Consider the following 8,761-nt stretch of genomic DNA (forward strand, 5'->3'; position numbering starts at 1 on the left):
GCCGCATATGCAAACAAGAAGCACAGTATGGAACCTGCCTTCAAGGAGGGGGATAAAGTATATCTACTCCGGAAACACATCAAAATGAAACGACCAAGTACAAAGTTGGACTTCAAGAAATTGGGACCATTCAAAATATTGAACAAAGTCAGCTCAGTTAATTACAGACTGCAGCTACCCAAGAAGTCTAGACTACACCCGGTGTTACGATATCAAGTGCGCCTTGCAGCTCGAGTGGGGGTTCAGGGGTGTGGGGAGCTTTCACACGTCACGTTACTAGGCCCTGGTCCTGTAACCATGATGTCACGTTACCATAGCCATAACACTAGGTCCTCCTCCAAAAGGCCTAGTCCCTTAGGTCTTGCTGATTAAGGAATTGATTACTTAAGTAGGGTGATGCCCACTTAATTGCTGAGCAGGTTGCGCTGCTTACCATGTCTTCTAGTAGACACATAAAAATCAAAGAACGTCATCTTCTTGCAGACCATATTGAAAAGAATGGCAACCTAATGTCGCCATGTTCCAGCTGTCTTAACAACAATCGATTCTGTATCATTGTTGCTGGTAGTCATCATTGTAGTGAATGTACTCGTCGCAATTCCAAATGCAACGCTTGCACCCCTTCTCCAACTGATTGGGAGAAGCTTTGAAAAGAAGAAGAGCGTCTTGAGGTAGAAGAGGAAGCAGTGGCATCTCAGGAGCGAGAGGCTCACCTCTGCGCTCAGGAAGCATATGCCCGTCGCATGCGTCTTCGCAAACAGCAGAAGGCTCTCAAAACCCACAGTGTTGAGATGCTGTGTCATGGTCTGAAATCTTTGGACAAATTGGATGAAGCAGAGGAGAAGGAGTGTAGGGAGGCAGAGGTCAAAGGAACTCTCTTGCACAGCCCTTCTACTGCCGTTTCCGAGGGTGCTGCCCCCGACCAGGACCTTCTCGCGGCCCTGTCTCCTGGCTTCTTTGATCGCTTGGGTGTCGACGACGAAACGACTCCAGTAGCTCTGGACAGCTAAGGTTTCTGACCGTTTCCCATGAATTGTCCGTAGGTTCATAACCTTTCCATTTTATCAAAAACTCTTCTTTGCGTCCTACTAACCTTCTGTCTAGGATCGCTTCGACTTCGTATTCAACAATCTCATTCTCTGGTTTAAGTTCTGTATCAGTCGCAATCGGGGTGTTTCCTCTTGCTGGTTCCAATAGTGAGACATGAAATACCGGGTGTCACGGTTCACCAAGGCATAGGGCGCCAGTTGGGTATTATGAATTAAACTCAATCTAGAGAAGAAAGGAAAGAGAAGAGGAGCACTCGAGCAGTGGCTCGATCTATATACAGCTATGTTGTTGTGGAGTGAATTCTCTTTAGCGAGACCAGTTCTGAGAATTCACTCCACAACTGAAAACTTCGCTCCAACCCCCCAGGGGGCAAGCGGGGTAGGCTGCCATGTGACGGTGCTAATGGATAGTTGCAGAAACTAGTGGATATTGGATAGTTGAGCTATCCATGAACTATCCTGAATATCTAGCTATCCGCCAACTATCCAGATTACCCATGAGGCACGATGCCACTATATAAGTAGATAGTATTTCCTTAGATAGGAGCTTCGTGCTCAACTCAATATAGTATTCTTTACAATACTGTAACGTGTTACTTGGAAAGCCTTTGTGTCTAATCCCCTGCCTCCTCTGTCAAGTCAACCTTATGCAAGAAACCTCTGTGTCTTCTATCGTTTAGAAGTCAGTGTTACAATCATGTTGTATGGTCATTGTACACCTCTAGGTATGTGTAAGGACACAGGGCACCCAGCTCACAGTAATAGCATATGAGAGTGCGAGTCGGAGGCTAAACGGATGCTATCCTATAGGTCTACTACGAAGGATACAAAAAAGATGATCGGGGAACCCCGTCCGTCAATTTTCTCAAGTATCCGAAACCCATCCAACTCAGTTCCGACTCGGTTAGGCCACCCAAATGATCACATGATCGATGCGGCTACCCGGAGTCTACTCCCTAGAATGAGAGATGAGAAGGCATCCTTACACTACCCCCCTCCTAAGAGAGTGCTTTGTCCGCAAGGCACGCGGCTAGTATCATGTCCGCAACGTCTCTGAATCGTCTCCGTATCGTCTCCGTGAACGGAGCGTTTCTTGTTATCATAATGTTGGCTGGTAATTGCGTCCGGAACAACTTCGTTTGTTGTGCGCATCGGGAAGTTGCTTTGTTTGCCACCATAGTCATCCTGAGGTGGTATCGCGTTAGGGTCCGTGTGGCATGCGAAACTGGAGTTCGCTTTTGTTGGATCTCACGTTCGTTCTTGGGGTCTGAAACAGTACCGGAAGGTGTCCGCTACCAGTTTGAGTAGAATTTTCGTAAAACGTGAAAGAAGAAGTGGCCGCGCTAACCCGATTCGGCATTCATTGTTGTAAGCCAACATTTGAGTATTCCGCTTCGCCCACTTCCTCTTGTTTTTACCTTACAACAACAACGCCAGCAACCCTCCCGCCCGAGACCGGTAAGTGGCCCCTCCCCGTCCGTTTGTTTATGATACTGATAGATTGTATAGTATACTCCAATCCAAAGAACGAGTAGGTGATGGGAGTGCATTGGCGCGGTGTTTATAACTTGTGCTGAGCTGACGGAATCACAGATTCCAAATTTGAAGATGCCGGTTCCCACCCCCTCCGGGGCTCTTACTGTCGCCTTCTGTGTGCTCTGTTTGCGCTGCCTTCGGGCCAAAGCCCGTGGGATCCAGTCCCACAACTGCGTCTGGTCCCTGACCAGTTCAAAGTGTGGGTACTGCACGTCACAGCACTCGCCTTGCATCCCAGTAGGTTTTCTTGTGGGGTTCGGAGTTTGGTTTGGTTGGCCGTTGCTGACTTTGGTGAAAGCTGCCCTGGTTCCTTGGGGAAGAGTTTGTGGCCCTCCTGGCCGCCGAAGAGGCCACCCCCCTCATCCCCGCCGACGTCGTCGCCGCCGCCACTGAGGCCAATCGGGTGGCCCTCCTGGCCGCCCAGAGCATGCCAAAGTTCCGCTCCGAGGCGGAGCGTGACCTCTACGAGGAGGCACGCACCACTCGGGCTGCCCTCAAGTTGGGGCTGGCCGTGAGTAGACCCCCTTCCCCTTGTGACTCAGTGTGGTTCCGATGCTGACTCTGGGCAGCAAATTCGGTCGTCGCTGCGCCATTTCCGGACGGAACAGGAGAGCGTTCCTGCTCTCTTGGGGGAGTTGGTGGCTGCTGTGGGCAAACTGCCAACCGCTGCCGCTCCCGCGGTCGCTCCGGCTCGGGGTGATGGAAGGAGGGAGGGGGAGGATGGGGAAGTTGGGGCGGCCTATGGGGCCTAGGTGGGGGAAGACCTTGTGTCGGAGGGGACTCGGGCCTGGCCCTTCGCGTGGGGTCACTTCGACCCTTCGTCTCTCATGGTGGTAGCCGCTTGTTGCGACGCCGGTGAGACGTTTGGGAAGGGTGGCTCCCGCAAGGGTTACGGTGGTGAGTGCGCCCTGGCTCGGAGGGTATTTTAGTTTAGAGTCGCAGACAGCAACGACTCTGTTTCTTCCGCTTTGTCTTTCCCTCCGTGATCGTAGTTTTGTTCCTTTCCTGTCTCCCCTGCTGTAACCCCTCCGAGTAGTTCTTGAGGTGGACCTGGTAAATCTGGGTATTCCGTATGAAACTCTCTGAGTTTCTGGGGAGAGTTCATGAAGTTTGACGCTGGGTACCACTCCGGGTCCGGATCGTATCTGACCCAACTAACCCTGTATTGTAGTTGCTTCCAGTGATAGATGGCGTAGAGGAATGGGAAGTGGAAAAGATCCTTACGGCAAGGATCTTTTCCACTTCCCATTCCTCTACGCCATCTATCACTTCGCTGCTAGGCTCAGGCGGATCCTGACCAGGTAGGGGGTTGTTCGGATCCTTCATGAGTACGTCTGGTGAGAACACATCATGTATTTGCGAACCGGTAGGTAGTTCCAATAGAAATGCGTGCCCAATCCGTTCCGACACCGTATATGGTCTGACCCATTGTTGGCCCAGCTTGCGGCTAGGACGAGAGTTTTTCAAATTTTTGGTCGATAGGTACACTCTATCTCCTACGTCCCAGTCGATGGCCCTTCGGCATCGATTCGCGTGCTTAGACATTTCCTCTTGTGCCTTTGCCATGTTTTCCTTTGCGTGGACCCATGCAGTATGCATTCGGTCTGCCACCGCCTTGGCTTCCTCTTGGTTTAGGGTCTCCCGGGGGTTGGTGCTTTTCAGAGTGTTCCAATCCCAACTCGTACGCGGATCGGTTCCGTACTTGAGTCGGTAGGGGGTCATGCCAAGGGATGCGTGGGGGAGTGTCATTTGCACGCGGTCCATTATGGGGATGAGTTCGCTCCAGTTATCCTGATAATGGGATACGAAGGGCCTCAGTCTCTGATCAATGTATCAGTTCATGATTTCCGTCTGCCCGTCGGTCTGCTTATGATAGGCAGTCGACAGCTTAACCTTAACACCGATAATTCGACAGAACTCTTGCCAAAAGGATGATACGAATTGGGGTCCGCGGTCGCTTACAATCGACTCTGGAGTGTGTCCGAATCGGTATATCCATTCGATGAACAATTGCGCCATCTGCCGGGCAGTTGTGGTTTTGTAGCAAGGTATTGTCACTGAACTCTTTCTGAGTCAGTCCATAAACACTAAGATGCTATCGTATCCATGCTTGTCCCTTGGGAACTCCTTGAAGTCCATGGTGAGGTGTTGCATAGGGTATTCGGGTACGGGTAGTGGGTGTAGAAATCCTTGTTGCTTAGTGACATTGGTGTGAGAAAGCCGGCATGTCACGCAGTTTCGTACATACCGCAAACAGTCCGCTTCCATCCCGACCCAATGATACTTTGGGGCGAGCAATTGGTAGGTTTTCCTGCCACTTGGATGTGCTGACGACACTTGATCGTGCACTTCCCGGATCAGTTTCGTACATAGGTCAGTGTGGCGATTCACACATAGGCGGCCTTTGTACAGGAGGAGCTGGTCGTTCATCGCGAATCCGTCCGGTAGGGGTTGTTTCGTGCGAGTCTCGGTGAACGACTTCCGATTGTCCGCACATAGCGCCTCTAATTGAAGGGCACCTGGGGCTTGGGGGTGTCCATCGAATTAATGGATGCTATGTAGCTCTCGGCGAGTTCAGTGCTGATTCGGGGGTGCAGGCGGCTTGGACCTAACAATACCCTCGCCCTACTATTAAGTTTGACTTTCTGCTGCGTTACCAAGTCCTGGTCTCTTCGGCTCAGAATATTTGCCTTCTGGTTATTCTTGCCCGCGGTGACGTAATGCAGAAGTTGAAGTCAGAGAGTAGCTCCATCCATCGAACCTGCTTCACGGTGAGAACCTTGGTAGACATGAAATATTCCAGCGAACGGTGGTCAGTGTACACGTCGACTCAGTGGCACACCGAAGCCAACTCGGGCCTCCATTTTCCGAAGGCCTTTACTATTGCGAATAGTTCCTGGACACCAGCTACCACTCCATCAGAGGAGTCGGTCTCCAGCTTCATAGGCAATTCAGGGTTGAAGTGGTGAAGTGCCTGTACCGCTAAAAGTTGTCGCCGCAATTCCTCGAATGCATCCTCACATTCGTCTATCCACCGGAACGGCTCCAAGGGACTAGTGATGGTGGTGAGGGGCTTTGCTATTTTGCCAAAATTACGGATGAATTGTCTATAGAAGCCACAGAATCCCAGGTAGGACTTCACACCCGTAACAGTGGTCGGTCGGATCCAGTTACGAAGGGGTTCAATTTTGTCAGGGTCCGCTTCGACACCGGAGGTAGTGAGAACATGACCCAAGTATTTTGTCCTGGTGACGTTGAACTCGCATTTGTTCAAATCAGCTTGGAGTCCAGCTTCTCGGAGACGCTGTAGGACCTTATGCACATGCTCTATGTGTTCCGTAGGGTCCTCTGAATAGATTAGGATGTCGTCAAAGTATGCGGTACAGAAGTCGTCTAAGTATTGCATCAGGACGTCATTCATATACCGCTGATAGGTTGCGGGACCGTTCGTCAGTCCAAATGGCAGCACTTTGCACTTATAGGATCCATAGCGAGTCCAAGAACTGGGTGCCTCCCAGGAGTTCTCGTAAGTCTAGTCCTCGCAGGTCACATTTGCATAGACCTAGGAAGGAGCCTTCTCCTAGGCCTTGTCGTTTTCCTCGAGGGACGCATCCAATTGAAGTTCCACGGCTTCTTCCCATTGTTCTTCTGCCTCAGGGTCGTAACGGTCCATTTCCTTGATAGTAGCGTTAAGGGGGCATTTGTCCTGGAAATGGCCGGGCTTGCCACACTTGAAACAGTTTCCTGAGGGCACAGGGATTGCGGTTCTCAGACGTTCTGGTATGGCTGGCTTGGGGAGGAACGCGGTTTGGGTGAACAGAGCGGATGTGGCTCGAGTTGGCTTCGACGCCGACGACGCCTTTGCCGTATCCGAGGTACGTGTGGACGTCCTTGCGAGAGCGAGTAGCAGATTCAATTCGTTGTTCCGGCGCCGTTCCTGGTCGAAGGCGGTAAGTTCTCGTACCATGGTCTGGTATTCTCCATTCCATTGGTTTTTGATGATCGCGACGCGGCTGCGGAATTGGGGAGTCAACTTGTTCCACATGTACCGAAACCATTCTGACTCGGAGACTTGTCCTGTGATAGCTGCACTTTGGAAATGAGCCTTGAACTCTGGGAAGGTTTCGCTAGCATGCCCTTTCTCTCCCATTTGCAGGTCGTCGAAGAGGTTCCTGGCCTGTTCCGTCTCGTTGCCTGTGAGGTAGTATGAACCTAGTAGATCCATCATCTCCTCAGCACTGTGGAACCCATGCGTAGCGGACAGGTATTGGGGCTCTAGGTAGGTCTTCGCCAGGCCGGTCGTAGTTCCCCATATCAACGCTCTTCTCGAGACGTCGGTAAGGTAGTGGTCCTCATTGACTACGAGTCAGTCCCGAATCGAAGCACTCCATTGTAGGAAGGTATGTTCTACCCCATCGCTGAGAGGAAGGATTTTCTCAGAGATGGTTGATTTCTTATAGCGATTCGGACGGTCCTTGGTGTGCATTCGTGATGACCCTGGAATCGATGGAGAACGAGTGTTCCGAAGAGGCGGCAATTGAACTGTCTCGGGGGTGTTTCGTGTACGAGGCGTTCATTGCTCCGTAGCTTCGACTGTAGGTATGGGGGCGTCCACCGGCAGTGTGGACGGGATTCTGGTCTGGGATGCCGACAGGATAACTAGTAGATCCTTGACCTCCTGTATCTGTGCTTCGAGGTGGTCCATTCGACTCGGGATGTCTTCGGATGGCCCAGCGGTCGTAGCTGCAGCGGTGGTTTGTCTGGTAGTCATTCTGGGCAGTTGACCATCGTTATCTTGGGGTATGTTTGATGTCAGTTTTTTCGACATATTGCCTCGGGTGTGTATTGGTACCGATACGAAAGAGCTTGACTTCCGGTAGCTCGTAGCTATCAACGCTCTTGTCCACAATTTCCTCTGTGCTATGAGGGGGTTCTTAAGGATCTCGTATCCTATTTGGCGCCAACGCGTCAGCGACTTTACCAGCTTGTTCTGAAGAATCAAACCCTGATCCACTGGCTGTCCGTGAGATCTCTGGAATCACGGCTATTTGAAGTCGTCAGGTCTCTACTCCGAAACGTCACCGAGTCGCAGTCGATGGTGTAACGGTAGTTCTCCTGAGTCGTTCCGGTGTGGGATATATTTAAGTACGGCCGTCCCCGGCAGGCGTGATCTTTTTTGTATAATGTAAGGACACAGGGCACCCAGCTCACAGTAATAGCATATGAGAGTGCGAGTCGGAGGCTAAACGGATGCTATCCTATAGGTCTACTACGAAGGATACAAAAAAGATGATCGGGGAACCCTGTCCGTCAATTTTCTCAAGTATCCGAAACCCATCCAACTCAGTTCCGACTCGGTTAGGCCACCCAAATGATCACACGATTGACGCAGCTACCCGGGGTCTACTCCCTATAATGAGAGACGAGAAGGCATCCTTACAGTATGATTGTCCGAACCCTTTCTTAGATTGTACGAAGGGGTTCTTCCACCCCCTTAGTACCACTCTCTAATTTTGAGACATGGACTAATCCAATCATTTTCATGAACTCTTCATGCTTTTGATGTGGTAGGGCCTTAGTGAAGCCATCTGCAGGCATTGCCCTCATAGGAATCCATTTAACATCAACTGTTCCTTTTTGAACTTCTTGCCGAAGCCAACTTTGATGAATTCTGCAAGCTTTTGTGCTGTGCGCAATGCATCTGGTCGAGTAATTATTGTAGGATAGATGATTGATCCTATTCTCTGTTGATAATAATGTATTGTGGCCTTTGATAATTGTTCTGCATTCTTCACGAAGACTTTTACTTCCATAGGTGTGTCGACCTTCCGATGGTCCATGACATTAAATTTCTGTGCGATTTTTTCGATGTATTGGTCTTGACATAGCCAAACCCATCGTCTCTCAGTTTCAGACAATGCGGATTCCAAGGAAGTACTTGAGCTCTCCTAGCTCTCAAAGTTCGTATCGCTCATGAAGTGTTCATCGGAACTCATCATATTCCTTCTGTTTATCCTTAAAGTATAAGGTGTAGATGTTGTCTACATAGAAACAGACGATGATTCCGTCTCGTATAAAGAGACAAGGCGCATCGCGCATGCCCTTAAACCCCATTTGTAGGAGCGTCTCTTGTATATGTCAATACCATAGTAATGGTAATCGCTTTAACCCATATA

The sequence above is a fragment of the Pseudogymnoascus destructans genome (genome assembly GCF_001641265.1).
Source record: "Pseudogymnoascus destructans isolate 20631-21 unplaced genomic scaffold scaffold_6, whole genome shotgun sequence".
Classification (NCBI taxonomy): domain Eukaryota; kingdom Fungi; phylum Ascomycota; class Leotiomycetes; order Thelebolales; family Thelebolaceae; genus Pseudogymnoascus; species Pseudogymnoascus destructans.